We start from the raw sequence: 27,928 nt of genomic DNA on the forward strand, positions 1-27,928 counted from the left end.
TTTTCTTCTTCTTCTTTTCCAGAGGCTGTGAAATAACTGAAGCCGACGGAAAGGTGAAGTGCTGGGAGAGATGAAGGAGGCGCGTTTGAAGGCATTTTCTTCCTTTTTGTCACATCTCACCGCAAAGCTTTTAATTCCTGGAGCTCGGCTCCTTCCTGGAAAGCCTGAGCTGCTGTGATGGAGGGGGTGGGCTCTGCGGGGTGGGGGTCCCACCAGCTGCAGCAGGGGCAGGAGGAAGGAGCTCTCAGCCCCATCCCCACCTCTTGGTCCCTGGGACGTGCCCAGCAGAGCTCGTGCAGGAACAGCCACCGAGGAGGAGGACACATTCCCTCCCGGTGCCACCAGGCCATGTGGTGTGTGGAGAGCACATCACTGGCAGCAGGGTGCCATGAGTGAGGAAGGACCCAGCGGTTGGGTATTTTTTTTCTGCACCCATATAGAGTTACCATAGTCCGGGTATCAGCGCATCCCTCTCCCTAACAGAGGGTTAGCAAGAAGCATCAAACAGAATTCACAATGTGAGAAAGCATCTGAAATCAAATTTTCTTCTTTGGAGGGGAAAAATATCTTTTTTTTTTTCTTCTTTTTTTTTAAGGAAAAACGGTGATTGGAAACTTGACTTTTCCTTGTACTGAATTTGTCTGCCTTGGGATAGCTGCGTACTCTGCTAGTCCAACTGCATTTTTCACTCTTAAATAATGAAAGCCACAGCACAGCTCCAGGAGTGGGGGTACCTGGGGGAAGCGTAATAAAATCGCAACAGCAGAGATGCCAGTGCCAAACCCTTGCAGCTCTCCTGGGGTGGTGAGGGTCCTGCTCACCCCGTGCACACCAGGCACCCCCACTGGCTTTCCTGCTCCGAGCATGGGTGCCTTGGGAGGCAGCAAAAAGAGGCCCCATCCTGCTGGACCATGGCTGGGTTTACCCAGCTGTCAGCACCCAAAAAAAGGAATTTTCTAATTATCCTTTTCCTATTTAAAATGAATTTAAAATAAAGAACCTTTTGCTGCAAAGGTCTCAGTCACAACCAGATCCCTCTGGGGGCTGCTTACAGATGCCGTGCCCCTCCTGCAGACCCAGCTGGGACCTGCATCTCTGAAATCCCTACCCCTTTCCTAGGGACCCTCTGACACAAACAGTGCTTTAAATAAAACCACCAGAAATGATTCATCACAAATGATCCTGGCTCTTTCTGACTGCACTGGCAAGTGCCGCAGCCCTTCTGCACCACCACCAAAAACACCCTCACTGCGGGAAGGCAACCTCGGTCCTGCAGGAAGAATCATCTCCTGCGTGATTCAGGGAAGGCTTACTTTCCTTTTTTTTTTTTTTTCCCATTTGCGAGTTGCTGAGAAGCCGATCCTGATTTCTGCAAATGAATTTGTTATCTGCAAGTGTTTGCTGAATAGTTTATGCAAACAAATTTCAGCCCATGGGGTGTTTGCAAACTGTTCATTTCATGGTATGTGATTAGTAGAAATGGTCAGAAAATGGGTGCAAAACAAATTTCATGAGCTGTTCTCAACACCCAGTCTCCTTAAGCATACATTTCCATTGCTGCTTTATTTATTTATTTATTTATTTTAATGAAATTAGAAAAATATTAACCAGCACAATAATTAGTCAAACTTCTCATGCTTTGTTTCTAGGTAAAACCTCCGAATGGAAGGTTTCTCCTGCCTGGGTCTCACTGCTCTCTTAGGGCACTCAGTGCCCACAGAAAGAGCAGCCCCTTCTGAAAAGCAGAGAAAAACAGAAAACAGAGTTGCTGGTGAGCCCCACTGCAGGATGAGCAAGCAGGAATAACGGCCGGGCAGGGGCTGGCTTGGAGGTCTTTAGAGACCAAATGTTTATCTGTGGGAGCTGCACCTGCAGACCTCAGCCAGCGCCGACAGACAGGAGGAACCCAGGGAAGAGCTATAGGGGATGAAATAAAAATTCAGGGAAAAACACAGAGATCCTGGTTATAAACCACAGTCAGAGGTTTGGCTTCTGCCCAGTGATTCTTCCAAGAATTCCCAACAGAGCACGGTGCTGTGATCTGGGGCATCCTCTCCCCCCAAAAAAAAAAGCTCAAGTGTCCCGTTTGGGTGGTTTTCCAAGCAAAATTCTCCAGGTGTGTGCAGGAGAAGGCATGAGCTAAGGCTGGGAGCAGGTCCCGGTGCTGGTTCTGTGGTGCAGGTGCCGGGTCTGCAGCGGAGATCCTGTCCCAGCCCTGGGTCCCAGCACTGCTCGTCACTACCACAGCATTAAATGGAGCACCCTGCCTGATGTCCCAGAGGGTTCAGCCCCCCCAAAATCCCTGTAGCACCCTGCATCACTAACATAAAGTGTGAAATCTGCTAGCTGCAGATCTACAGCACCCACCCAGCATCCCCGCGGGGGGCACCCCCCGCACCAGGATGGACAGAGATCTGCCCAGAGCAGAGATCTGATCCAGATCCTGGGTGACCTGAAGGGGACAACCCAGAGGGGAGGTCCTGGGGCAGCTCAGCCCAGACCTGCCCAGACCTCAGACCCCAGACCCAGTGTCCAGAGCACACAGGGGGCTCAGAGGTGGCACAGGCAGCTTGGAGCAGAGTCGGAGGCTTTCCCCGTGGGTTTAACAGCGCTAACAGAAAACGGTGCCCGGAAGATTTATTCATTTAACGCATCTGGTAATTACATTTCGGCAGGTGGTATGTGGGGCCTGGATTCGTTCCACACACACCAGGCTCGGGAAGGCTCCAGTCCCACGTTTGATAAATCTCAGAATAGAATAAATAAATAAAATCAACAGTCCCCAGCTGCGAGTGCGGAGGAGGCATATCCTCTCCCCATGCAACGCGCTCCCCTCGCCTCCCACGCTCCCCCGCGCCGGGGCTGTGATTCAGCGCTCCCCTCCTCCCGGTGCGGGGATTCTCCTGCTCTGACGGTGCCACACGCACACACAGGCACGACGGAGGATGGGGAGAGGCAGCATATGTGCAACAGGGGCACCCGGAGAAGCGCCCGAGGCCAGCTCTCCTCCCAGCTCTGGGTTCCGCACGGGATGCGGGCGGAAAGAAATGGTGGGGAAATGTGGTGGGGAGGGGAGCAGAGAGGTCAGAGAGGCAGAGGATGGAGGACCAGAGGTCCGGAGACCTCTCTGGTGGTGTTGCAGCATGGAGGGACTGCAGGTGAGAGGCAGCTGAAGCAGAGCACGGAGCAGAGGATGCTGGAGGAAGTGGGTGGATGGTGGTTGTGCTGCTGAGGTGCGGAGGGGACCTCCAGGAACCACGGCTTGGGGACACCCTGGGGTGAGGCACCACAGACTGAGCCCTGTGGGCACATCCCCAGAGGTCCCTGCAATTAAAGCTGGCTCTGCCCATGTGGCAGAGCAGGACAAGGGTGCAGGGACAGAGCAGAGGTCTCGTCCCCTCCATGCAGAGCAGGAAGGCTGGGCCACCGCTTCCTCTCCAAGCGCTCTCAGAATTTCCAGGGCTGTCCCTGCAGGGGTGGTGGCACTGCCTGGGCGTGGGCATTTCCCCCATCCCCACCCCGGGCTCTGCTGGATGTGATGAGGATGCTGTAAGCGCAGCTGGATGCTCACACCCAGCCCGGGGCACGGGAGCTGCCTCGGCTCAGCCCTGCCAGGGCTGCACGGGTACCCTCATCGGGGAGTGCAGAGTGCCTATGCCAGGGGTCCCTGGGGGCACAGGGGGACCCGAGGGCACCCACAGGCAGCCGTGGGGCCCGGCGCCGGCACAAAGACTGCGGCTGGATTTTATTTTTATTCCTCACCTCCCTGCCCCCTTTGTAGAAATGACATAATTATGGGGATTTAATGTTCCACTGCTAAATTTCTTCATTTTTCAGGATAATTTCCACTATTTCATCAAGGAATAATTAATTGCATTGTCTTTAATCAGTTGTTTTACAAATCCAGCAGCGCAAGAAATTTTCATAGACAGACAATGCAGGCAGCTGCTCTTCCCTTCTGGGCGCATTAATGAAGTGAAAGAGCTGGAGCTGGAAAAAAATCGGCTGGCAAAAAAAGAGATCTATTGACAGAGAGATTGAAAAGATCACAGTGTAATCCCTTAATGTGTGCAGCAGGGAGGGAGAGGGGAGAGACGGAGCCCAGGTGTGAGGGTAGGAGGATTTGGGCTGCCGGCAGCGCTCAGAGCTGCAAAGCCCTCACCCAGGTTCCTGGCACCCGCGCTCACCACCCCCAGTTTTAATGCCTGGGTGCACAAGGGAGTCTGCACACGTGTGTGTGTGCATAGCAAGTGTGCACAGTGAAGGTGAATGTATGCAAATGCACCTATGCCTATAGGACATACACCTATGCCTATAGGACATACACAGCCCAGGATGGCTTCATGGTGAGGCTCAGGTCCCCTCGTGCACATGGGAGCGGTGAGCACTGGTGGGCTCTGGGTCTCCACCTGTCCAGGCTCCAGGGCACAGCTCCCACCTCTCACTGTGACCAGCCTTCTCCCCCTCTTTGCATTGTGTGTAGGTGATGGAAGAAGGGGCAGTTAGGTGCTGCTGAGGTCCAGGCATGACCCTACACCACAGGGTACTCCCCAAAACATACTTCAGTCGGGCCCACAACTGCCTGGCCAGGAGTCTCCCCTCCATTCTCAGCATGGCCAAGAGCTGGCTGAGTGTCTGCGTGCTGGATGTGGGCCTGAGCACCACTCCTGTGCTAGGCTTCGACATCCCACCACCTCCTGCAGTCACCAGCCGAGCTCTCACACAGCACTTTTCATCCATAGGGCAGAATATACACCACAAAGGGGGTCATGACACCCAAAAGGCTAAGGGTAGCACAATGCTCTGTGCAGCGTGCTCGGTAGTTTTGGCACACGTGTGGTGATAATTCAAGGTGCCAACAGACCTCCAGGTGCCAAATAGCCTTGCTTTATCTCAGTTCAATTGGGTAAAAGGCCAGGATGATGGAAGAGGAAGGAAAAACATTCTCTCAGCTCTGCCTGGATCCCAGCTGGAGTGCAATCAGTTGGGGAGATCCTGCGAGAGGGTGAGTGCCAGGGCAGCCCCAGGAGTGAATGGGGACTACTGGTGGGGACACGTGCAGCAGCACCTCCAAACCCAGCCATGCTGCCACATCCAGCTCTGATGGCTCGGCTCCAGCCAGGAGAGACCCAAGCTTGCTTTTCTGATGAGCAGGTGCGCAGCACCAATGCCCTGCACCTTTGGGAAGCTTTTTGTGTCAGGAGACACCTTCCCAGCCAGAGAGGGCTCTGACAGCAGACGCAGGCTGCTGAAGCCGTAGCTCCTGGGTCTGGCTGAGGCCATGCCCTGGAGAAACCTCTGAGCCCACCAGTCCCTCTGGGAGGGATATTCCAGTGGGATATTGTGGCCGTTTAGGTGTAAGAGAGAGAAGGGGACAGAGCTGTGAGAGCCCTGTGCGCTGTGGTTTTCAGGTGCTTGTAAGCACTTGTGTTTGCATAGGTGTGAGCAAGAGGGATCAGGGTTGCTGTGGTTTTCCCTTGGTGTCTGCTGCAATCAGGTATCTGAAGGTTTTCCCTGGAGGCCTCGGCAACAGCTAAAAAGAAACCGGTGTTACCAGACAGGCCCCTGTTAGTACATGGAAGGTCATTGTCAGGCGCGGGAAGAGACACACGTCTGCGTGCTCGGGGCTGGGGGCATCTCTCCTCCTCCACCAGGGGACAAGCAGCTGCACCACAGATAAGGAAGAGATAAAGGCTCCCCTTCAGTCCCTCCTGCCCTTGCTCAGGCAGAGGAGGAATAAGTGAGGATTTTAATCCTGTTTATCTGGGAGGGCTGGGAGAAGCATGCTTGCTTTTGCCAGCCCCGTGGAAGCAGTGCCACGCAGAGATGTGGGACAGCATCTTTCCTCCTTTGGAAGCAGGGCCAGGGAAGGAGCTGCTGATGGTGAGCAGAGGGAAGCTGCAAGGCTGAGGACACCCCAGGCTTCCCCCAGCTGGGCTCTGAAATACCACGTGCTGCTGAGAATGGGCAGATTGAATTGCCTGCAGGTGGGGGACTGCACAGGGCATGAGGCACATGCCTGTCACAGCTCTGCACGAGGAGCAATGAGCCCCCATGGGGGGCTGGCCGGAGACCCCCGCAGTGCTGCAGTGAGTGGGGAGCTGCAGGGGCTGGAGCATCGTGTGTGTGGGTTTGTGTGCACCACCTGAACGCTTGTGTCACGCTGCCTTCTGGCACAAAAGCACGACCAAAGTTGCATGCACACATGCCTAGGACTGAATTTCCCATTTGTGTTCATGAATATTCACAGTAAGTTCCAATGCATTCTCCAATCCAGCCCTGGCAGCAGAGCCATGTGATTTAACGTGACTGATTGCCATGTGGCCGACACAGCTCAAAGAGCCCACACTAAATACCCACAGGATCCACAGAGTTAAATTATTTGAAGGAAAATATAACACTCACATAATTTTCCGTAACAATCACTACAATCACAAGCAGCTTGCAAATATTCTGTGCATGAAAAGGAGCTGATTTTCTCTGGGGAACTTCCTACTTTGCTTGCAGAATAAACCTCCTAAAGAAACACCTTCAACAGGTTTCTGCATTAGAAGCGTGCTCTTCGTTATTAAGCTGCTTTATACAGTTATCACCCCAAACTCCTCTGCAGCGTAAACATATCATTCCTGGGAGAAGCTGTCAGTGGAGTGCCAAACTACAGCATGCAATTAAAGCCCTAAACAATACAACACAATAAATCACTGGCGCTATGGCCGGTCAGTGTCGCCAAGCATGGAGTAAGGATCTTAATTACATTTAGACCAAACAAGTATTAGATTATTTATGGGATACTGTAAGTGCTTGACAATGGGTAGAAAGTCATTCCACACGCATCCCTGGGCATTTCACAGTCCGGATGAAGAGGTAGAGAAAGAGAGGGAGAGAAGTAGAGCCAATATCCATCAAAGAGCAGTATTGGAAGGGAAAGAGCTGTTGCTTTAAATACGGCCCAATTGCATCATCAATTTAAAAGCAATAGCAGCAGCATCTGAAGAAAGCAGCAGCTGCCACAGGTGGCCAAGCAGCTGGAGAGCTGCCAGCACCCACGGGAGCCACCAGAATCCGTGGCACTTTGTCACGCTGCGGTGAGTTCCCAACCCTTCCTCGCTGGAGCCCCTTTGCCAGGGCAATGCCCCGTGCTGGGAAGGGCCCTGCAGCACCCAGGGGCTCCTTTGCATACGTTACCCTGCTTGCCCTTAGCAATTCCAAATTCAGCCAGGACTTGCAGAATGTAACCTGGCTGGGAAATCACTGGATTCAACAGCCAGGGCTGTGGGAGACTGCCTCCAGCCATGGGATAGCTCAGGACCCACGGATCCTCACATCCACCCTGTGTTTAAAGCCCAATTTAATGCATCTTTTCTGTCCAACGCCCCTGGAAACCAGAACCTCTCTTCTGCTCAGGGTGGCCATTTCTGAAGGACTTGTAGTTGCAGCACCCAAGAGCTCTCTCTGTGAGATATGTGTGGGTCTGCCCCGCTGCCCTGGGCTGGCACAGGGGTGTCAGAGGGTGCTTGTCCATGCTGGCACACCCCACGCAACATGACTGCACCTTCACAACCTTCCCACAGCCTTGGCATCCATCAGGAGCTGTGGCCACCTCGTGGTCTGTCCCCTCCACGTGTGACCTGGTGCCACCAGGTCTGGGGGTGCAGAGCACAGCGTGTGTGCCCATGTGCACTGGGGAAGGGACGGAGCAGTCGGAGCTGCAGCTGGCTCCAGAGCAGGGTGCTGGGAGGGCAGACAGCTCCTCCAGATCACAGCGTGCTGCTGCGAGCCCTGGGGCATGCAGGCTGCGGGGAGCAGGCTGAGCTGGCACAGCTGCAGCGTGAGCATCACTCAGCCCACACTTGGGACGGTGCCACCCCCGTGAACCCCCCAGAGCAAACCACGAGGCAGGACTCCCCCCATGACTGCCCACACCCCGGCCCCGCCGTCTCGCCAGTTTGCCCTGTGGGTTTGTCTGCTCACACAACACCCAACACCCAGGCACAAGCAGAACAAGGGCTGGCTGTCCAAGAGGCTCCCGATCAGGGTCTGAGCCCTCCCTAGGGCTGGTCAGCAGGATCAGGTCCATCTGACTGCATTCAGATGTCTGCAGCAGCACTCCTTGTCTAGACAGCTGCCAGCCCAGGCAGGGAGGGTGCTGGGCTGCCCTGCAGCTCCCAGCTGTCCAGAGTAGGTCAGAGGGGTCTGTCTGCCAGCAGCTATTTCTTCCTATTGACCCACCAGCACAGAACATCTACGTCCAGCCAGGGTGCCTGAAATCAGAGACTGATCATGCCCTGCATCACCAGGAGCCAAGTGTTTCCCTCCCTGTCCGTCCCTCTGTGTCTGAGCTCTCAGAAGCTGACCGTGGGCTTAACCAAGTGGCAGTGAGCCTGGCTGAAAACCCCTCCAGCAAGGTGGTGTGCCTTTTGGTAAGAGCTGAGCTCTCACACAGCATTTCAGACCAAGGAGGGTGGCATGGCCAGCACCATTTGTGCCTGCAGAAATGAGAACCATGCATGCCAGGCATGGGGCAGATCGTCTGGGAAACAGACACGAGAGACAACCCCCAGATATGCCCATTTCCACTTTTTGACCCAGCTGACCCTTGAGATTCGGGGCATGGAGCCCACGTTGTGGGGCAGCTCCATCCCGGTGCCTGCGGATGGGGACGTGGCCGGGCTGTTTGCATTCCCGTTAGCAAGGGCAGCATGCAGGACTGCGGGGGGACAGGCCCTAATTGCGGGGCTGATTGATCAAGCTGACAAGCCCAGCTGATGTCAGGCGCTGGTCCGAGGCCACACCATGTCACGAGGTGGTCACAGCTCCTGACGGATGACAAGGTCGTGGGAAGGCAGTGAGAAGCGGGGGCGCGGAGCCGACAAATTGCCAGGGTTTATTCACCAGCAATGAGCCAGCTCGGGACCACCAGCAGCCACCGGCCTCCCCACCCAGGGCAGGCGATGCCCACAGCTTTGCTGGTGCTGGGGGATGCCCCAGCCGAGGCTTCACCACACACAGGACTCTGTTCCCATGGTGCAAACGACTTTGAGGAACTGGGAGTTAATGCTCTTTTTTATTTTTTTCCCCCACTGTCTCTCTTTTTTTTTTTTTTTTCTTAATTCTCCCCCCCTTTCTGTCTCAGCTGCCGACAGGCAGTAAAAGACCCTTTGCAGTTGTCAAGGCAACGGTGTATCACGAAGAGGGTGCCGTGAAGTGGCAGCAGCCGAGGGCTCTGCTCTCAATCTCCGCCGCTTCCCTCGTGAGGCCGTGGCTGCCGCTGCCAGGGCGATGCTCGGCGCGGGCACCGTCCCCGTGGGATGGTAGGAGGGGAGCAGGCACTGCCGCCGGCCCCAGCCCCATGCACGAGATGGGGGCTGGAGGTGATGGGGGGCACAACCTGCATCCCTCGGGTGTCTGCTCTGCCTGCTCCCTCCACCCCACAGCGCTGCATCCCCATGCCTCACCCACAGGAATCCGCTCTTCACCCCTCCAGGAGCTCTCTCCCCATGGAACCAGTCCTTGTGGTGCCACAGGGGCTGTTTTCATCCCGCAGAGCTGCTGTGTGGAGCCACCAGGAACAAGTCCTGAGGTCCCTGGGCTGGAAACTGGCCGTGGGCACAGATGAACCCCACTTTGGTCAGCCTGGCCAGGAGCTTCTCCCTGCAGCTCTCCCCTTTCCAGACTGCACGGAGATCGCTGCAGGGACTCTGTAACCTGTCCTTGCTCCAGCAGCTTCCTAGGGGGAAATGCAGCCTCTCCATCCTCCCACCATCCCCACCCCAAGCAGGACCATCCCTCCTGCTGGGGAGACCAAAAGCATCTCCTGGGCATGGTGAAGCAGGTGGGTGAGATTTGGCCAGCTGTCTCCTGCAGACCAGGCTTCCCAAAGAGGACAAAATGTGAGGACAAGGAAAGCTTTGGCTGGCAGCAACATGCCTGGGAGGAGGCTGCTGGAGAGCCTGTGTGGTGCCCAGCCTGGGGATGAGCAAGGAGAGGAGTCAGGGAGGGGAGGTGTGGATGGACAGATCCTTGCTGCACACTCTTTGCCCAGCAGGGCTCTCCCTGCAGAGCTCTCATGCTGTGATCTGAACTCTGCCTGGCCCCAGCTACACATCCTAAATTGGCCTTATTTTCCCCACACCAGCTTGGACCAGCCAGAGGCAAGGGTCCCTCTGCTCCAGCTCCATTCACTCCTGCACAGCCGGGACAGCACCCAGCTTAGTGCAAAGCCACACCTGCAGCCCCCAGCAGTGCAGAGCCATCATCCAGGCTCTGCTCTCGGGGGCACCTCTGCCAAGTCCCTGAGCAGCAGCCCGGAGGGAGCCCTGTGAGCCAGGTGTCACCACTGATCCTTGCTGTTGACACCTCCGACAGCCCCATTTGGCTCCATGGTTGACTGCAAGCTGAGCACACAGTCCCTGCTCAGCGTGGGGCACCGTGGGGACAGCCATGTGCCATGAAGGGAGGCAGGGGTTCAATCCCATGGGAGCAGCAGGGATGTGCACAGAGCCCACAGAGGGGCCACAAGCCTTCATCTCCGGCCACGCTGAGCTCTGGCTGCCTGGCTCCTGTCTCTCAGGCTGGCACGTGTCCCAGCAGCCTGGAGGAAAGTGTAAAGCAGGACCCGCGAACCCAGGCAGCCTCGGCGCTAACAGGGGCTGCAGAAGCAGATGATCATCCTCCACACGTTGGCATTTTCTGTTGCTCTTGACTCCAGGGAAATGATTGCTCTGCTCCAGGGGATCTATAAATAGACTTTGCCCACTAACCTCTGCTCCAGGAGGCTGGCAGCGTGGCCAGAGCAGCCGCTGCTGGTGGTGCAGCGATGCCGCAGCCCCTGCCTGGGTCAGTGCTACCTGCCAGGGCCCTGGACCTGCCTGTGCTTGGAGGGGAAAGACCCTGAGGAAATGATTTAGGCAGTGTCCGGGATTGTTTGGGGGAAGGGGGGTTGAGAGGCAGCCTCTCTGTGCAGTGTGCACTCAGGGGGGCACTGCCCCTTGAGGGGCATGGACATCTCCCCACTTTGCCACTCTCCCCTTTGGGACAAGCAGTGGAGGGGCAGGGGATGCAGAGGAGGGGGCTGCTGCTTTCCTTCTGTGCTGGCAGCATCAGGCAGCCCAACACACGTGTCTGGGAGGATGGGGCTGTCCTCTCACCACAGGGCATCCTCTTCTTGGGACTGCTGTGAGCGATCCCTGTTGGGGGGGCTGTAGGCAGGGACACGAATGCACAGAGCAGCCTTCGGGCTAGCAGCTTGGCCATTCCCACCGCAAGGAGACACGTGGCCCTGTGGGCATCCACCAGCATGGCCAGCAATGCCAGCAGGCTCTCTGCACGCTCAGGCAGTCACAGGTTCCATCCCAGCTCTGCAGTGCACCCAAGTCTCTGCCCTTGTCCCGTGTCTCACAGGCTGGGGAAGCCAAATTCGGGATGGGGGGCGCCTCCTGCCTGTTTTAGGCACCTCTCAGAGCCCCCTCTCACCTTCTTCAAACTCTTACAGTTCTTGTCCCCCTGGGGCAGCCCTCTCTGCCCTGTGTCCCCCCGCTCCACATTATGAGTGCAGGACCTCCCTGTTGTAGGTCTCTGCCCATGTCCCACCCAGCCTGTCTTGTTACAGCTGTTGTAGTTACAGCTGTGCTAGAGCAAGCAGAGGGTCAGGTAGCACTTGGTGCAGCCTCTGGTGGGCACCCACACCTTGTGGGCTCAGGAGAGATGTTGGGCAGTGACATCCTCCTCATATGGGACCCTGTGTCTGCCGCAACCACGGCTTGAGGGCAGATGGCCTTCCCTTCCCATCAGAGACCTCAAAATCGGTCCCAGGCAGCACTGGGACGAAATCCAGGCCTTTTTTCACAGGAAATGACAGCACCAAGAAGGAACCCAGAATCAGCCAGCACTGGGGGCTGACATGTAGGAGGCAGGCTCATGTCTCAGTCAATGCCGGGTGCTCCAGCCCTAGTGATGGGGTCAGCCAGGGACACAACGGCACGAAGATGCTCTTCCCTCGCAGTGGTTTTTTTGTTTTGTTTTGTTTTTTTGTTTTTTCACTGTTTCCCAGACATGCTCCTGGGGCTGCTGGGGATGTGACAGGACAAAGACTCCCCCCCGAGCACAAGCCCTGCAGATGCTGCCTTCAGGGCCAAGCTCTGCTCTCGCTGGCAGCACTGCAAGGGGAGGAGACCCCCCTGCAGAGACCCCCCCAGCTGAGGTAGCACAGCTGCCAGGCATGGGTGCGGGGAGAGAGATCAGGATGCGGCCAGCGGGCAATCCTTGGCCAGGAGGGTGGTTTCAGGAGGGCGAGGGAGGCAGATGTCAGCGACAGGAGGCTCGCATTAACGCATCTCCCGCTGTGTCCCTGCCCGGATGACGAGCTTCCTCGGGAAGGAGGGGAGAGGACGACCTCCCCACCCTGCCAGCTTGGAAAACCTCGCCCGGGCGATGCCAGGATGTGTTGCATCGCGTTGCCGCGGCAACTGGCATCTCACGATGCTGAGGCAGGCGAGTGCGGAGTCACAGCACATGAATCGCACGGATCGTCCGACCTCTGCCCAACACGGACAAAGAGCAGCGATGTGCTCACCAGGGACAACCTCCGGGGCTCTGGATCGGGATCGGTCATTGCCACAGAGGTGGGCGCAGGGGAGGAGGGTGGCAGCACCATGGCTCATCGCTGAGCCTGCTCCCAGCACAAATCCGTGCCTGGCACAGCTCGGTGTGGGGGGTGCCGGGGACAGGATCCTGCTCGGGGGCAGGGTTTGGAGCATCCTCGCCTTGGGGCTGTGTCAGGGTGAGGAGCGCAGTGGGGCTGCACCAAACCTGTGAGTCCCACCACAGGCTGGTGGCATCCCACTCCCAAAGTGTGGGGCAATCCTGGCTGGTGCTGAGCACCTCCCCACACCTCACTCATCCCCCCAGAACACAGACTGATGCACTCTCCCTAGGATCTCCCAAATAACTTTAGGCACATCTGGGTTTTCTGCCTGACTGGGAAGCAACTGGGCACACCCTTTGGAGCAGAAACATGGATCGATGGGCTTGTTCATCTCCCAAGGGTCCCTGTTCCAAATTTTGGCCATCCACACCAAGGACAGGCATGGGGCTCTGCTGCCCGGGTGCAGTTTGTTTCTCCTGGGATGCTTGGCATGGGGAGCGCTCCATGGGTGGCTTGGAGGGAGGAGGCCCCCCTCTGCCTGTCACAGTGCTGAAGTGACACCTACCAGGCATCAAAGTTAAGGAGACCAAATTTTTCCATCTCAGCTTGTTAAAGTACTGAAATGTTTTCAGCCCAGCAGTAAAGTATTACCCCTTCTCCTCCTCCCAGATGGATAGATTACAGCTCATCTCCAAAAAAAAAAAAAATGAGGACAAAACTTAGCTTGGGAGTTTGCTGTCGCTTCATCCCCCTTCCTCGTTTCCCTTTGAAAAGGGAGAAGGTTTGAGATGAGAGAGAAAAAAGGCCTTGCCCCCCCCAAAGCTGCATTTAATTTCATGAAAAATTCTGACAAAGAAATATGCATCTGTACATTTCTTTCCTTTCAAAGTGAGTAACTTCTTACCAACCAGCCTCACACAACAGAAAGGCAGCACAGACCTCCCCCAGCCAACCTCTCTGGGAGCACTGGTTCTTCTTGTCAGCAGTGAATCTCAATAGAAATTCATTTTCTAGCAAAATGTCCTTATGGTGGAGTCTTCCCCATGTCACAGCAGCATTTTGCAATCTCTAAGGCCTCTGAAGCCCTGGTTTACAAACAGGGCCATTCCTCCCGTCAAGAACAGGCGTGCTACCAAGGGATGGCCCTGACCTGCTGTGCATCAAGCAGAGGACAGCCAAAAGTGCTGCTGCTTTGTACAGTACAAATCTGGTCTGGGGATATTCCCCCCTCCCCCCCTCCAAAAAAAAGAAAAGGACGCCAATCCTTCCTTGTAGCCAATTTATGCTGCTGCATCCACCCAGCTCTAGTGCGATCTCACTGTAGGCATCAGGGTGGGGATGCAGAAAGAAGAGGGAGTGAAATCTGCTCTTCTGGAAGCAATAAATGCCTTCTGCCATTTACAGGCAGTTCCTGACCTTGCTGCAGCTGATGGGCAAGTTTATGATCTTGCATTTTAGCTAAATGGAAGAAGCAATTATTCTTCCTCTTGGATTAAAGTGACTTTAGGAAGAGAAATGCTAAGCGAGGGGAGAGCCTGGTGAAAGCTGACCCAGGAGGAGAACAGGGTCTCCCAGGAGAATGACTGGACATGGAAGGGCTGGCAGAAGGCAAGTGGAAAGCAAAGAGCAAGCAGGGACACAGACGCAATGCTGCTTCAGGAGGAGGCAGAGGGCTTGGAGGAGCAGCCATGGGCATTGCTAGCAGGGAATTGCCCACTCCTGGGTGTTCACCCATGTATAATGGGGCAGACCCTGTCCCCTCCCCAGGCACCGATAAAGGGCTCTGCTGGGGAAATCCCTGCTCCTTCATCTCTGAGAGCAGGCTGCCATGGCCTCGGGGCTGGCACATTGCTCAGACCGAGGAGACAGCTGGGTGGAGAGAAGCCTGGATGCTTTCAGTTGCTCTGCACCATGGGGAGCCCACCCCACTCACACCTCCTGCCCTCCAGCCTTCTCCCTGGGGGTGCCTTCACTGCAGCAAGCAGGCAGGCAGGAGGGGGACAGGTCCCAGCCCCATGCTTTGGAAGCCGTGCCAATTTGGGCAGATTTACCAGCCCCTAGCCCCCTGTCCTTGTCCTGTGCAGCACCCTTGGCTCAGTGATGTGGAACATGGGGTCAGGGAGGAGCTCCCTTTCTTCTGCCCCAAGGTCCTGGTTGATGCCTGCAGGTGCTGGGGTGCCACGTGGCCCTGAGACACTGACTTGGACGGAGCAAGCAGCTTAGGAGCTGCAGGCAGAGCCAGGCCAGGAAGGGGGCTTGGAGCCAGATAAAGCCAGAGGAAACCCAGAGCCACAGTGGTGGGAGCTCCATGTGGTCCTTTGGGCTCCTCCTGAGCCTTCCTCCCTTAGTGTGGGTGGGCAAGATGTCAGGGTGCTGGGACACAGGGACCCACATTGACACTGCGTGGGGAAGAAATCTGCCTCTTCGGTCCAAAATGAAGCACTAGAGGGTCAGAGAGGATTCCCATGTGGAGTTCTGACCTGGACCCTAAAACAGGCAGCTGAATGGTGCCCAAGCCCTGCTGCCCTTCCCCAAGCAACGCTGCAGCACACCCTGCCCTGGGGCTCTGCTCTTTCCTCCCTGAGGACCTACTTGACCCAGAGCATTCTTTTCTCTTCTTTTCTTTGCATTGGTCACCTTTGTTTCTGACCCATCATTTCTTCAACAGCAGCTGCCATGGGGTTTGAGGGCAAAGAATGGGCAAACCTGGAAAAGGCTGCAGAAAGCAATTCACATGTGAGAATAACCTGAGCACAATGTGTTCCTACAAACTTCCACTAAAAAGGTCCTTGGAAATATATATTTTTTATTTTATTTATTATTTTTTAAGTAAAAAAGTAAATTAAAAAAGATAAGACTTGATGATCCTTGTGCATCCAACTCAGGTATTCTCAGATTCAGCAGCGATGCCATTTGTAACCCTGTGAGAGAGGCCTGGCCATGGGGTGAAGACGCAGCAGCAGCAGGCACCTGGGGATGCACGCTAGCACCTCCTCAAACCTAGGCAAACCCAGCGATGCATTTGCTTGCTGGAACCTCTCACAAAAAGATGTGCCTCCGGAAGCTGGACATGTCCCTGTGAGGGGCTCTGGCCTTTGTGCTGCCCCACGTCTCTCAGCCCCCACTGCTGCTTGCTCTCCCACAGCGGGACCTGGTGCTGGGCTGGGCATGGGCCCTTCGGTACTGAGGCTGCCTGGAAGACAGGTTTCTTCTATGGAAAAGTTCGAGCAAATAATGACACTTGGATTGAGATATTCTTCTTTGGGCACTGAATAGGTTCAGAGCAAATATGTTTTTAATAAGCATTTCTACTGAAATTGAGCTCATCCCCTGAAGCAATTTGATTTATTATTTTTTTTTTTGGTAATAATTGCATTTTTCAACAGGAAAAATAAATGTATGGTCAAGTGGCTCAGCCCTGGTATGTCACTGGGCATTGCATCTCAGCAGCCAGGCCCTGCGGGTACCAGCACAGGCTCCGGGCACAACCCCACTGCTGAGCACGAGGCCACCTCCCCTGCAGGGAGCAGCCGCAAGCACCAGCAGCCCTGGGGGCCCTGGCAAGGTGCATGTCTGCCCGTGCCTGTCCCCTGCCTGGCATCCGTCCTGTGGCTCAGCAGAGCCTGCTGAGCCAGGGCTGGGACACCTGGGCTGGCCCCAGCCCAGACCAAAGCTTCCCTGGTCCCCGTCATCTCCCTCCACCAGGAGCTGCTTCTCCCCTCCCGCATGCAGATGTTGCTTCACCTTTCCCAGCTGGGCTCAGTCTCTGCAATCCAACGAGTTGGGCACGTGGACGTCACGCCCCGGGAGGCACATTTAGGGACCGCTGCTCCGCTCTCCCCCAGGCCAGGGGGAAGCAGCCTCATGCAATGCTCGGGCTCGCTGGTAGCTCAGAGGCCTGATGGTAATAAATGAGTCAGGAGCACATCTGCACGCAGCGGAGACGCTCCCTGCCAAGTCGCTGCACTGCAGGACCACTCTCATCTGTCTCTCTTTAACAGGAACAAATGGAAATGAGCGAATCAATTAACACAGCACATTAGCAAAATGTCAGAGCCTCCCAATCGCACTTAACCCTTCCAGCAGCCTGGCATGGGCTGAGTCAGCAGCACGGGCTGCCCGCCGGCATGGACACGGTGGCTGCAGATGGGGGGACCTGTCCCTGGTCAGCAGAGTGCAGGTGACAGCAGAGACACCTCACCTGGGGGTGTCATGAAAGAGAAGAGCAGCAGGGGTGGGGATGGGGTGGGATGGGGATGGGGATGGGGATGGGGATGGGGATGGGGATGGGGATGGGGATGGGGATGGGGATGGGGATGGGGATGGGGATGGGATGAGATGAAGATGGCAGATTCACTTCCAGCAGAGCACAGGCACCCCATCACTACAAGGAGGCAGCTGGGAGCAGGCTTCCTTCTCCTTGTCCAACTCTGAATCACAGCCAGGATGGGCAATACGGGTGCCAGCTCCTCTGCGTGCTCTCAGGCCCATCCTTGCGTGGAAAACCCTAGAGCAGACATGACGTGGCCGTGGCGTCCTACACGCACTGAGGCTATTATGTGCTGCAACTGGCGCCGAGCAGGGCTGAGTGAGGGCAGGCAAACAGCACAGGGCTGGGTTTCCCCGCTGCAGGAGGTGTTACAGCTCTGCCCCCTGCACCTGGTGTGACGAGGGCTCACAGCCCCTGTAGATCATTTGCTCTCATACAGCAAAGCTTGCATGTATGTGAGCAACAGGAGCATCAAGCCCTCTCTCCTGCTCTTTGTCAGTAAGTGTTATAGCAGCAAGAGAGCCATGCTAACACGTAACAAACCCTCATCAGCTAATTAATAATTAGAGACACTTTTACCTGAAAGGCTGGCTCCACCGGTGGGATGCTTGGGTCTCCCACCAGGCACAGGCATCAGGATTGCCCCAGCTGTGCTGGACCTGAGGGCTGATGCATGCCCTGGGCTGCAGGACACTGAGGGCTCCAGGCTGCTGCTCTCAGCCATGGCGAGCAAGGTGCATCTCGCTTGTATTTCTTCAGGTGCGACCACCATGGGCCAGGGCCCAAGTGTACAGGGTCAGGATGCAGGCCGGGTCTCATTTCACCCTGGGGAAAGAGGGCATGGCCATGGGCTGGGTGAAGTCCTCCCAGCAAGTGGGAAGAGTAAGCAGGACTTGCTTCTTGCTTGCAAGAACAGGCAGTGAGTTTGTGAGCTGAAAATCTTAATAAAAGTCTTAGAATGGGAGAAAGCAAAGAAAACTCGCAGCACGAATAAGGAAAAACCACAGATGTTGTCAGCCACTGTTGGTTCCTGGGCAGGTGCCTACAAGCACAGCCCCACTCTCCCCCACCTTCCCATGGCACTGCCAGTGTGCAGACACGACCCCTTGCCGATGTGGCACTTGTCAGCCCAGTGCTGTGCTTCCAGTCCCAAACTGAGATGGAAACTTCCTGAGAGCCACTCAGGAACACTGGGATAATGCTGGAAGTATCCCTGGGATTGGTGTGCTTGGAGAGGGATTGAGCCAGGCGGTCACATTGCACAGCCCAGAGCAGCAATGATGTCAGGCTGCTCCAGCGGGACTGGGGGAAAAGCTGCCATGGCCCAGGTTCTGCTTGCCCAGATCTGCCCATCGTCTGCTGCTGCAAAGCTTGGGAAATTGAGGCAAAGCTGTGATAAACCCTGGAAAGCCAATATGGGGGCTCTGAACAGCCAGGCCACCCCACGGCCATCACCACCTGTGGTGATGATGGCAAGGTGATGGGAGATGGGAAAAGATCTCCTGCTCGCTGCCACAGCGCCCTTAGGTGTGGGGCTGCTGGCAGCCAGGGCTCAAGCCAGCTTCCAGCATCATATTGCCTGCTTTTGTTCCTTCTTCAGGGATAGCCCAGAAGGCAGTGCAGAACATCCCCCATCATGCTCACAGGGACCCTTTGAGCTGCTCCAGATGAGGACAGCAGGGAGGATCCTTCTGAGCAGAGCCACGGAGCAATGCTGCCAGCCCAAATCCTGCACGGGGGCAAGGGGCGATTGCCCTGCCATGGATTCCCATGGAAGCACTGGCCCCACACTCCCTGCTGCATACAAATCCCTCCTGCCAAATAGGACAGATCACCAAGGCATCACCTCGATTATGCGACATGGCCCTAATAGCTTGGGGGACTTTGTGTCCAAGGCTCCCCCAGGCCCCAGAGAGTGCAGGGTGTGAGAACCACAAGGCGAGGCTGAGGGTGCCGAAACAATCATTGCCATGAATTAATTATGTGCCCCGTCTATTGGCCCTTCCAGCTGGAGATTTCAAAGCACACTGCAGGCACTAATGAGGAGGAGCTGGGTGGACCCAGCTTGGAAGGAGGTGCCCAAGCTCAGCCTGCTGCAAAGCAGTGGTGCTCTGGGATGTCACCGTCCTGTCCCCGGTCCCTGCCAGCTCTGGGATGCTCAGGGGGAACGCATGCACTCAGGGGTGGGGAATCTGTAATTTGTGCTTGTGCTCCCCATTTCAGCACTGTTTGCCCCTCTGCAGGGGCTGTCAGGGCACAGGTCTGATCCGCACCAGTGCTGGGGTTAATGGGCACGGCAGGTCCCAGCTGTGCTGACTGATGTGGCAGACATCAGAACTGCATGAGACCTGGCAGCTCCGTCACAGAGCTGTGCGCCAGCCCTCCCCTCAGCCCTGTCCTGTGCAGAACTGGCCTCCTCCTCTCCCTGCAAGCCTGCAGACACCCAGGCCATGCAAGTGGGGAGAGCTTGGGCTCCAGGGCAGCATGCTTGGAAACCCAGGGCCCACAGGGAACAGCCCTGTGCGGGGCAGGCTGCTCGCTGCCCTACCTGCCTGCAGCCCTCGTGGCAGAAGGCACAGGGCAGAGCAAGGTGGAGAAAATAAAGGCAGGAGGGGAGATGTGACCATGAGCATCTATTTCCCAGGGACCCATGAGGGGCTTGCTGGTGGGTCCAGCTTGCTGACACAAGTCTCTAAACTGTAGTTATGCTACATCCAAGGCTGCTGGATAAAGTGATGCTCAGCCAAGGGAGGCAGTGCTGTCTTCTTGGGCCAGTGTCCCAGCCCAGCCCCAGCCCACCCGGAGATGGGGTTAGTAGGAAGATATTGGGCTCTCCCTCCACACTCAGCCCCGCACCACTCTCACAGAGAGGGAGAAGCGCTGAAGGCACTGGCCCTGTGAGGATGCTGGTGTAGGACAAAAGCTGTCACAGCTGGGCCACAAATGCCTACAGAAGGGGGCTCATGGCTTTCACCATGGCTCCCAGGGCTGGGGAGACCACAGTCTCCTGACCCTTCACCAGCAGGGGTTTCATCCCAGGAAGGACCTGGGCTCCCTTGTTCTGGTCCCCCACAAGCTGTGCTGGCTGCTCCCTCGGCTGGTGCCTGGCGACATTCACTTCACCAGAGATGTGCATACTTACATGTCCTTTGAGCACAACGCATTTGCAACCTTTCCAGTCCTCCAAGGGAGAATTAAGGTGTGCAGTGACTGGAGACAGTCCTTGCACCCAGGGCAGGATCCTCCCAAAGTTGGGGTTGGGAAGTTACCAAGCAGCCAGCCCCCGTGTCTGTCTGTCCACCCACCATGCCGTGTCTGTCCTCTGCAACACCACAGCGCAGCATCATCCAATGCAAAGATGTAAACGCAGCCCCATCGGGACCTGTGCTCTGCAAGTGATTATGCACAACCTTTAAAAAAAAAAAAAAGAAATATTCTTATTTCCAAGCATGTTCACAATCCTTGACTAATCTGTTTCTCCACTCATATTTTTATCTGTCTGTCTGTCTATCTATCTATCTAACCTTCCCCCCCTTTGCAGTGCTTCATCCTACCCCTCTGCACAAAGATTTTTCCCCACTTCCAGTATGTCTGTATATAACCATCTGTTTGTCTGTCTCTCTAGCCATCTGGGTGTCTGCCTACAGTGTTTGCTGTGTCTCTAAAGCATATACAGGCTGCATGTATAGATCTATCAATTGGAGGTCTACTTGCCAGTCTCTCTAAGCTGTGTTCTCTGGGCTTCATTAACATGCAAATTAGCAAGATCTGACTGGCTCACTTAGCTGCTACTTCTCTTAGACAGCCATGCAACAATGCAAATACTAATGAGGCTCTGGAAATGGCACTTGCTCTATTGCTAAGCAAGCATGCACACAGAGCAGGCTTTGGCAATTTCAGGCATGCCATCCATCCTCACACCTGCTGGAGGACTCAGGACAGAAGGGATGGGTGATGGATGGATGATTAGGGGCACTGATGCAGAAAAAGAGGCGAGAATTCCCGCTCTGAGCGGGATGCCAGCGCTTCCAGCCCTGGGATCCTTGGCTCTGAGATCCCTTTGTCCTCGGTGCTACATGCCCCTGCTCTGGACCTCGGCCACCCACGGGATCCCCTGGTCAGGAGCACACTGGCACCAGTACCCCAGCCCACACGAACCCAGGTTGTACTCTACTGGCTTCTCATCACACCAATGGTTTTTTACTGCAGCCTCTCTCAAGTTTAGGGCTCTGATGCACCCCCAAGTGTGCTCCCTTCCCAGGCAGGAGAGGGGAGCTGGAAATCTGGGGCACAGCTGCTCCTGTGAGCCGGTCCCCATCCGAGCTGGCTCCTGTGTTTTATCGCTCTTCTGCTTTCAAGCACGTAACGTGAGTCTGGGTCACCATGGGGGAAGTTTTCTGTTACTCTTCAGTTCCATCGCCTCCTCTAATGATAATTCAACCATACATCTCCTTGTAAAACATCTGAAATGATCAAACGCTGTGCAGCGAGATGAAGGCACCTCATCTTAGGAACCTGGTTTCCGTATTCCTTTTTATCCTGGAGATAAAATAAAGAACCATTTGCTCTGCTTGCTGCTGCAGTCCCTTGCCTCTCCTCACCCACGCTGCTACCCATCCCCTGGGGAGTTAACACCGCAGCAAACCCAGGCTGCTTCACCCGCCGGTCCTTTTCATCTCGACCCCGTCTGCTGTCGCGGAGAAGCACGGAGCGGCTCTCACAAGCGCTCGCGGAGCCCAGAGGGACGTCGCTGCCTCTCCTTTCACAGGGTGACGTTGCTGCAGAGGTTCCTACAGCTGCTTCCTGGTGGCCAAGGCACAGCAGCCACCGCACGCATCTCGTCCCCTGAGGGATGAGCAGCTCCCTCCCACACCAGAAGCTGCTCACCGCCACTCCGGGTGTTTGCAGCTTGGAATGAGGGAGGTAGGGGGATTTTGGTGAGATGGAGCTGAGGCTGGGAGAGATACTCTGGACTGAGGAGACGAAGCACACGTGGCAGGCAGATGGCTAGCTGGGGGGATGACAAAGCACGGGCAGGAAGGGTGCCTTCCCCTGCCCAGAGAGCCCTGTGCTCTGCGGGAAGAGCCACGTTGCAGGGAGGGAGCGGATGAGGTTGGTGGGGGCTGACCCAGCTCCTCATGGACACAGCAGCAGTCCAAGGCACTTTGGTAATTCCATGCAGTGGCCTCTGGGGCTCTTTCTCCCTTCAGAAGTGGTCTTTCAGGAATCTGCTACATGGAGGTTGTCTCTGCCCAGCACCAGGTTTTGTAAACAGGTGAAATTTTAAATGCAGCATAGGAGGCAGAATTTCCTCCTGGCCTTGGGACAGGTGCATGAGTGCAGGCAGCGCCTTTGCAGTATGGGCCAACACAGAGAGGGGTCAGAAGCTGTCTGACTGTGGGAATCACATCAGCTAGAGCAGCTTTCTATGCTGGGCCAGCCCCACAGACAGCTCTGCGTCCCCCTCTGCAGCTTGCAGCTGGGCACAGCCAGGGCACTGAAGTGCAGGTAAGAGGGCTGCTGGAAGACAGCCAGGTCAGGTCGATGCAGGTGCTCCATGGACGGCAGCAATTCTGGCTTTTTGTGACTTGGTAGGACCATGTACCAGAGAGTCTACTTCTCTGGAAATATTCAAGGTCCATCTGGACGCCTACCTGGGCAGCCTGCTCTAAGGAACCTGCTTTGGCAGGGAGGTTGGACCCAATGATCTTTCAAGGTCCCTTCCAACCCCTACAACTCTGTGATTCTGTGATCTCTTTGCAAATTAAGTTTTCAGACTGGGGTCCATATCCTCCTCTCAGGGGATTCCCTGGGAGATTGGCCACACACAATGCATATTTGCAAAGCAAACTGCCTGCCCAGCAGTGCAGGGAGCCCCATGGATTGGGCACTGGCAGGTTCAGATTCATCTCCCTGTTTGAGGAATTGACTTGGATTGCTTCTCCTGGCAGGAGTGCCCCTCTGCAAGGCAGGGCAATGGGGAGGAGCTGTTCCCCTCCATCGCTCGTCTCTGCTAGGTCCTCAGCTTGGCAGTGCCCAGGGGCTCCACTAATGCATCCGTTGAAAGGAGGACTCCATTTTCCAGTCCTGGACTCAGTAAAGTCAGTGTTTCTACCCTGAGAAATGGCATTACTCTATTGAGAAGATGTGGCGACCCGCTGGGGGGAGAATCTGTGGCAGGATAAATCTATCTAATGAAATTGCTCTGCTGCAGGGACACCAGCATAATAGCACCCTGTGCTTGGCTGCACTCTGTGTTTGCACATCAGCAGCCTGAGCAGCTCCCCTGGGCTCTCCTCGCTCCGCCATCGCCCCCAGCACAGGGCTGACCCACAGGGTGGGCTGGTGCTCACGGAAAGAGCCCTCGGTGAGAATTGCCCCGCGGGGGAGTGGGGAGGGGATGGGACAGGTCGCTGTCCCCCGGGCACCTGCCCCTCTCTGCTCTGTGCTCGTGCTCCCAGCCCTGGCCCCTGACCTCTCCTGCCTTTGGCTCAGTTCTGGTGCCCTGCCTCTGCTTTGGTCGGAGGCTGCACAGCTCCGTCCTGAGGCTGTGGGGACATGTGAGTGAAGGGGCTCAAATAGCTTCTGCATTTTGTGACTCCAGAGCTGTTTGTTAACAGTTTTTAAGCCTTCACAAGGGCTAAATGTCCCTTTGTTTTCACCACAGATGCGTCACTCCCTGCCAAACACCAGCTCAGACCAAAGTCTTCTCCATCCAGACCTGCACTAAGCTCATGAGAGGTTCCTGCTCATCAGGAGGCAGGAACCCATCCGAGGAACTTCCTTTAGTGTGGCCAGCAATCAGTCCTGCTGTTCCTGACTTGCTCTAATCTTACTTTGTCTGTGCTTTGCCTGAGACCAGAGACTAGGAACCGCCCAGGACAGAATCCCAGTGTGTCCAGTAGATTCCTCCCTGTGTCCTGTAAAATATTCCCCTTATCACCACTTGGCTTCACCACCATCTCTGTGCTGTCACCCCATTCAGGGGCCATGACATTTGGAGATGTTGGCAACGGTCAGCGTGGCCCTGCTGGGAGAAGAAAGGTCTGTGCACCCTACACGGGGCTTTTGGGCTGGAGAACAGCCAGGACAGGCCAGCAGGAGCCCCATAGCCTATTTCAAGTAGCTGCTGTCCCCAGGAGCCTTCCAGAGGCTGAAGCTGTGATAAGCCACTCCAGAGCTGAAGGCAGAGAAATTTCGGGGGGGGGGGGGGGGGGAGGGGAGGGGTCTGAGCTGCTGGTGCCAGAAAGGTCAGCTCTTGGCATGGCCGTGGCAGTGCCCAGCACGTTGCACAGCATGGCAAAGGCATCGCCAGCAGCGGTCACAACCGGTGGTCAATGCATCCATTCGCCCTGGGAGCCTGGGAGGGAACAGGGATCACTGGTGTCAGCTCCAGTATCAGCTCTGGTATCAGCACTGGGGTCAGCTCTGGTATTAGCACCGCTATCAGCTCTGGTATCAGCTCCACTATCAGCCCTGGTACAAGCTCTGGTATAAGCTCTAGCATCAGCACTGGTATCAGCTCTGGTATCAGCTCCGCTATCAGCCCTGCTATCGCAGCTCCTAACTGCAGAGCACACACACTACACACCCAGCACTGTTGGTGCTGAACGGCTCCTGTACGGAGATGAACCCAAAAGGACCCTGCCAGGCATTTGCAGGCTGTGAAACAACCAGGGCAGAAGGGAGGAGGGAAGGCACGCGACGTCTTCGTTCCAGCCTCGGTCCGTCCTGCGCTCCGACCTCAGGCAGGCGGAGACAGGGCAGAATAAAACATCTGCTTAATGTGCCCTGTCGACTCTTCGAGGAGAGCTGCTCGTGTCCACCGCGGCGAAGGTCACCTCATTAAGAGGCGCGGGAGCCGCGTCCCCCCCGGCGGGCCGGGTGACTCCAGCCTGCTGAAGGCTGACCTTTTCTCCAGGGAGGAGACGGGTCCTGCGTGCCGGCTCCGACCCGGACGGCAGTTAGCTCCGCAGACACTTACACATCCCGAGCACTGGTTTTGAACTTTTCATTCTCACGAGCCTGTCAGCTCTTGAAAGCTGCAAGTGCCTGCAGTGCCTCTGGCTCGCTGATGGGGCTAGCATGATGCTGATGCACAAACGCTCCCTCCCTCGCTAGCAGGGGGAGCAGGATCAGGGCTGAGACTCCCATCCCTCTGGAAGGTGCAGCAGCATCTGAGACCCAGCACAGAGGGACCTGTCCTTGCACAGCATGCCCAAGCAGGGCTCAGCTCCCAGCAAATGGGCTGGATGTGACTCATGTCCATGGTGTCTGCAAAGCCCTGAGCCCCAGGGGCACTGCAGGGCCAGCAGCAGCACGGCACCATCCATGTTGCGGAAAAGCAGCAAAGCACAGGAGCTGCCTGATTTGCTCTGCTTCCTCAGAGGGAATTTCTTGCCTTTCACATTATCGTCCAGCTGGGGAAGGAGAACATCAACTTTCCTCGCCAGCAAGCGAGGGCAGAGCGTGCCGGGCCACCCTGCTCCCCGGAGAGCTGCCCTGCCACCCCGTGCTGCAGCGGCGCGGGGAGCCCTGCCTGCCTCCTCCCCGCGCTGCCCTCCGCAGACCTTTAATTCTGCCTCCTCTGATGTTAATCTTGGAGGTGGTGCACAGGTCAAGTTTAATATGCTATCCTGGGGGAGTTTCATTTAGAGCCAGCGAGAAGGAGGCAGGGGATTCAATTAGGATTTCCCATGTAGTCCGAGAGCATTGCCAGCATCAGAAAGCAGCCGGCTGTGCTCACCAAGTGCTGGGAGGGGGGTTGTCACTTTCTCCCAGGTCTGGCTTTTACCTGTGGGTCTTACCAGGACCCCTTGCCTCTGCCCCACAGCACTGCCCCCCAGCACACACCCCAATCATGTGTTATGGCCACTCTCAGCTTTTCACACCCTTGCTCTGCCACACCAATGCATGCACATGTGCCACATGCACCAACAGCCCCCCAGGAGCTTCACCAAAATGCACACCCAGGGCTCTGGATGCCATAGGTGTGTGGGCACCATGACACACACACCCCCCTTCCATGTCCATCTCCTGGTCTGTGTGCGCATGACTGTGCCAGTGCCCGGTGCTGCATGTGTGGGGAACTGGGGTGTCAGTGGTGTGTCCACTCACTCCTCCCTCTGCCTCAGTTTCCCCACCTGAGCAGGTGAGCAGGACTGAAAAGACATCACTTCTGGATGGTTGTCCCCTGAGATCAATGGGGTAGGTGGGGAGATGCCATCAGAACAGGGGGTACCCATCTGCTGGAGCATTAGTTTGGGGGTGCCAGGGGGATGCTGAGGGCTCCAGGCAGACCCCATCCCCATCCACCGTGTGGGCACGTGGTGGCCGCTCTGCCTGTAATGCGAAAGGACAGGCACTAAAAGGCTGTGATGGGGATCATAAATATCCATTAAACCGGCTTTTAATCTGCCCTGCTAACAACAGGGATGTTGGAGAGTGAGAGACAGGAGCCTGGCAGGCTGCGTGCAGGGAGCAGGTGGCACGCAGACACCAGTCACCCCGGCCTCCCCAGGATGGGATGAGCCATCTCTGCAGAGCACGGAGCCGTGGCCAGAATGGGACAGATGCTGTCACACTGCTTCCTCTGGGGAAAGGGCTCCAGCCAGCCCAGCATACAGTCCTGGGCTCCAGCTGCACCTGGGTGTGACACTGGAGTGAAATACAGAGCCTGTGCCCAGGCACAGTGAAGCCTCAGCCCCTCTTCACCAGCTCCAGCAAAGGAGAAGCTGGTCTCTGCCCTCCCTGCTGCACTGGAGCAGAGCCACAGCTTGGCCCTTGGAGGCTGGAGGCTCACATTGGGAAAAACCTGGATCCTCTCCATCACCCCCCAGCCAAACCCCATGCAGATCCCCTCCAGGAGAGCCTGGCTGTGTGCTGATGCTCTCCCCCTGCTACATGGACCTGGCTCTTGCATCCAGCCTGCCCGGCTCTGCAGGGGAAAACCCTTTTCCTGGAGCTCCCCTGGGTAATGAGGGCATCGCCTTTCCTAACTCCTGTGGATGAGCTGCACTCCACTTTGCAATGCCTGCAGCTCCCTCCCTGCCACTCGCTACCCAGCGGACAGCAGGTCACATCGGATGTCCTTCCCTTGGCACAAAGTGCTCCTGTATGGCTGCTGCCCCTGCCACTGTCCTTGCTGTTTTCCCGTTCAGGCTTTTCTCCAACATAAGGATTTGGGGGGATAAATTCCACCCAGAAATATCAAAGTGTTTAGCTGGGTTTTGACGCTGCTGAATCATTAAACAGCAAAAATGTTAGATAGAATAGAAATGTAGATTTGAAGTAATATGATAATATAAAAGCCCAAATGGAATGAAACCAAATGATAATGTCAAATTGAAATGTTCGTCTCTCATTGGAAAGAATCCTTTCAACGTTATTGAAACAAAATGTGAAAGTTGAAATCATTTGATTTGACACTTCTTCATAGAAAAAAAAAATCATCAGGATCGACATGTTCCCAGGAGATGTGCAGATTTTAAAGGCTGCTCTGCTGGAAAAACGTTGCCAGCCAGAAATAAGGGAGAGCAAAGGAGCTGGTTCCTCCCTCTGCCCCCTCTCTCAGACAGTGTTTTGGCACGGAGGGAAGATTAATGCAAGGGATGCTCCAGAGGGACAGATTCTGCCCTCAGCTCTACTCCTTTAACAACCCGCACCCAGGCTATGTGCCCAGGGAGAGCAGCACGGGACCGTGCCAGTAAGGATGTGCGTTTTGCCCTCTCCCTGCACATCTTCCACTATTCCTCACTGCCAGCAGCAAGCGGTGCGGGCAGCAGTGCCGTGGCTCACGTGCGAGGACGCTCTGCAGCAGCGCTGGGAATTCAGCCGTGCCCGCTCCACTCCCTCAGCATCCTCATTTATTTTCATGACCCCTCTCGAGGCCGGAGCAAGACGTGTTCAGAGGAGCTGCCCTAGGGGCTGAACCCCTGGCTCGCTCACCCCCTTCTCCTCGGGCGCCGAGCTCGCTGCTGCCGGGCGCTAATGAAGATTTCCTGGAGCGCTTGCTT

The sequence above is a fragment of the Anas platyrhynchos genome, chromosome 24 (genome assembly GCF_047663525.1).
Source record: "Anas platyrhynchos isolate ZD024472 breed Pekin duck chromosome 24, IASCAAS_PekinDuck_T2T, whole genome shotgun sequence".
NCBI classification, from domain to species: domain Eukaryota; kingdom Metazoa; phylum Chordata; class Aves; order Anseriformes; family Anatidae; genus Anas; species Anas platyrhynchos.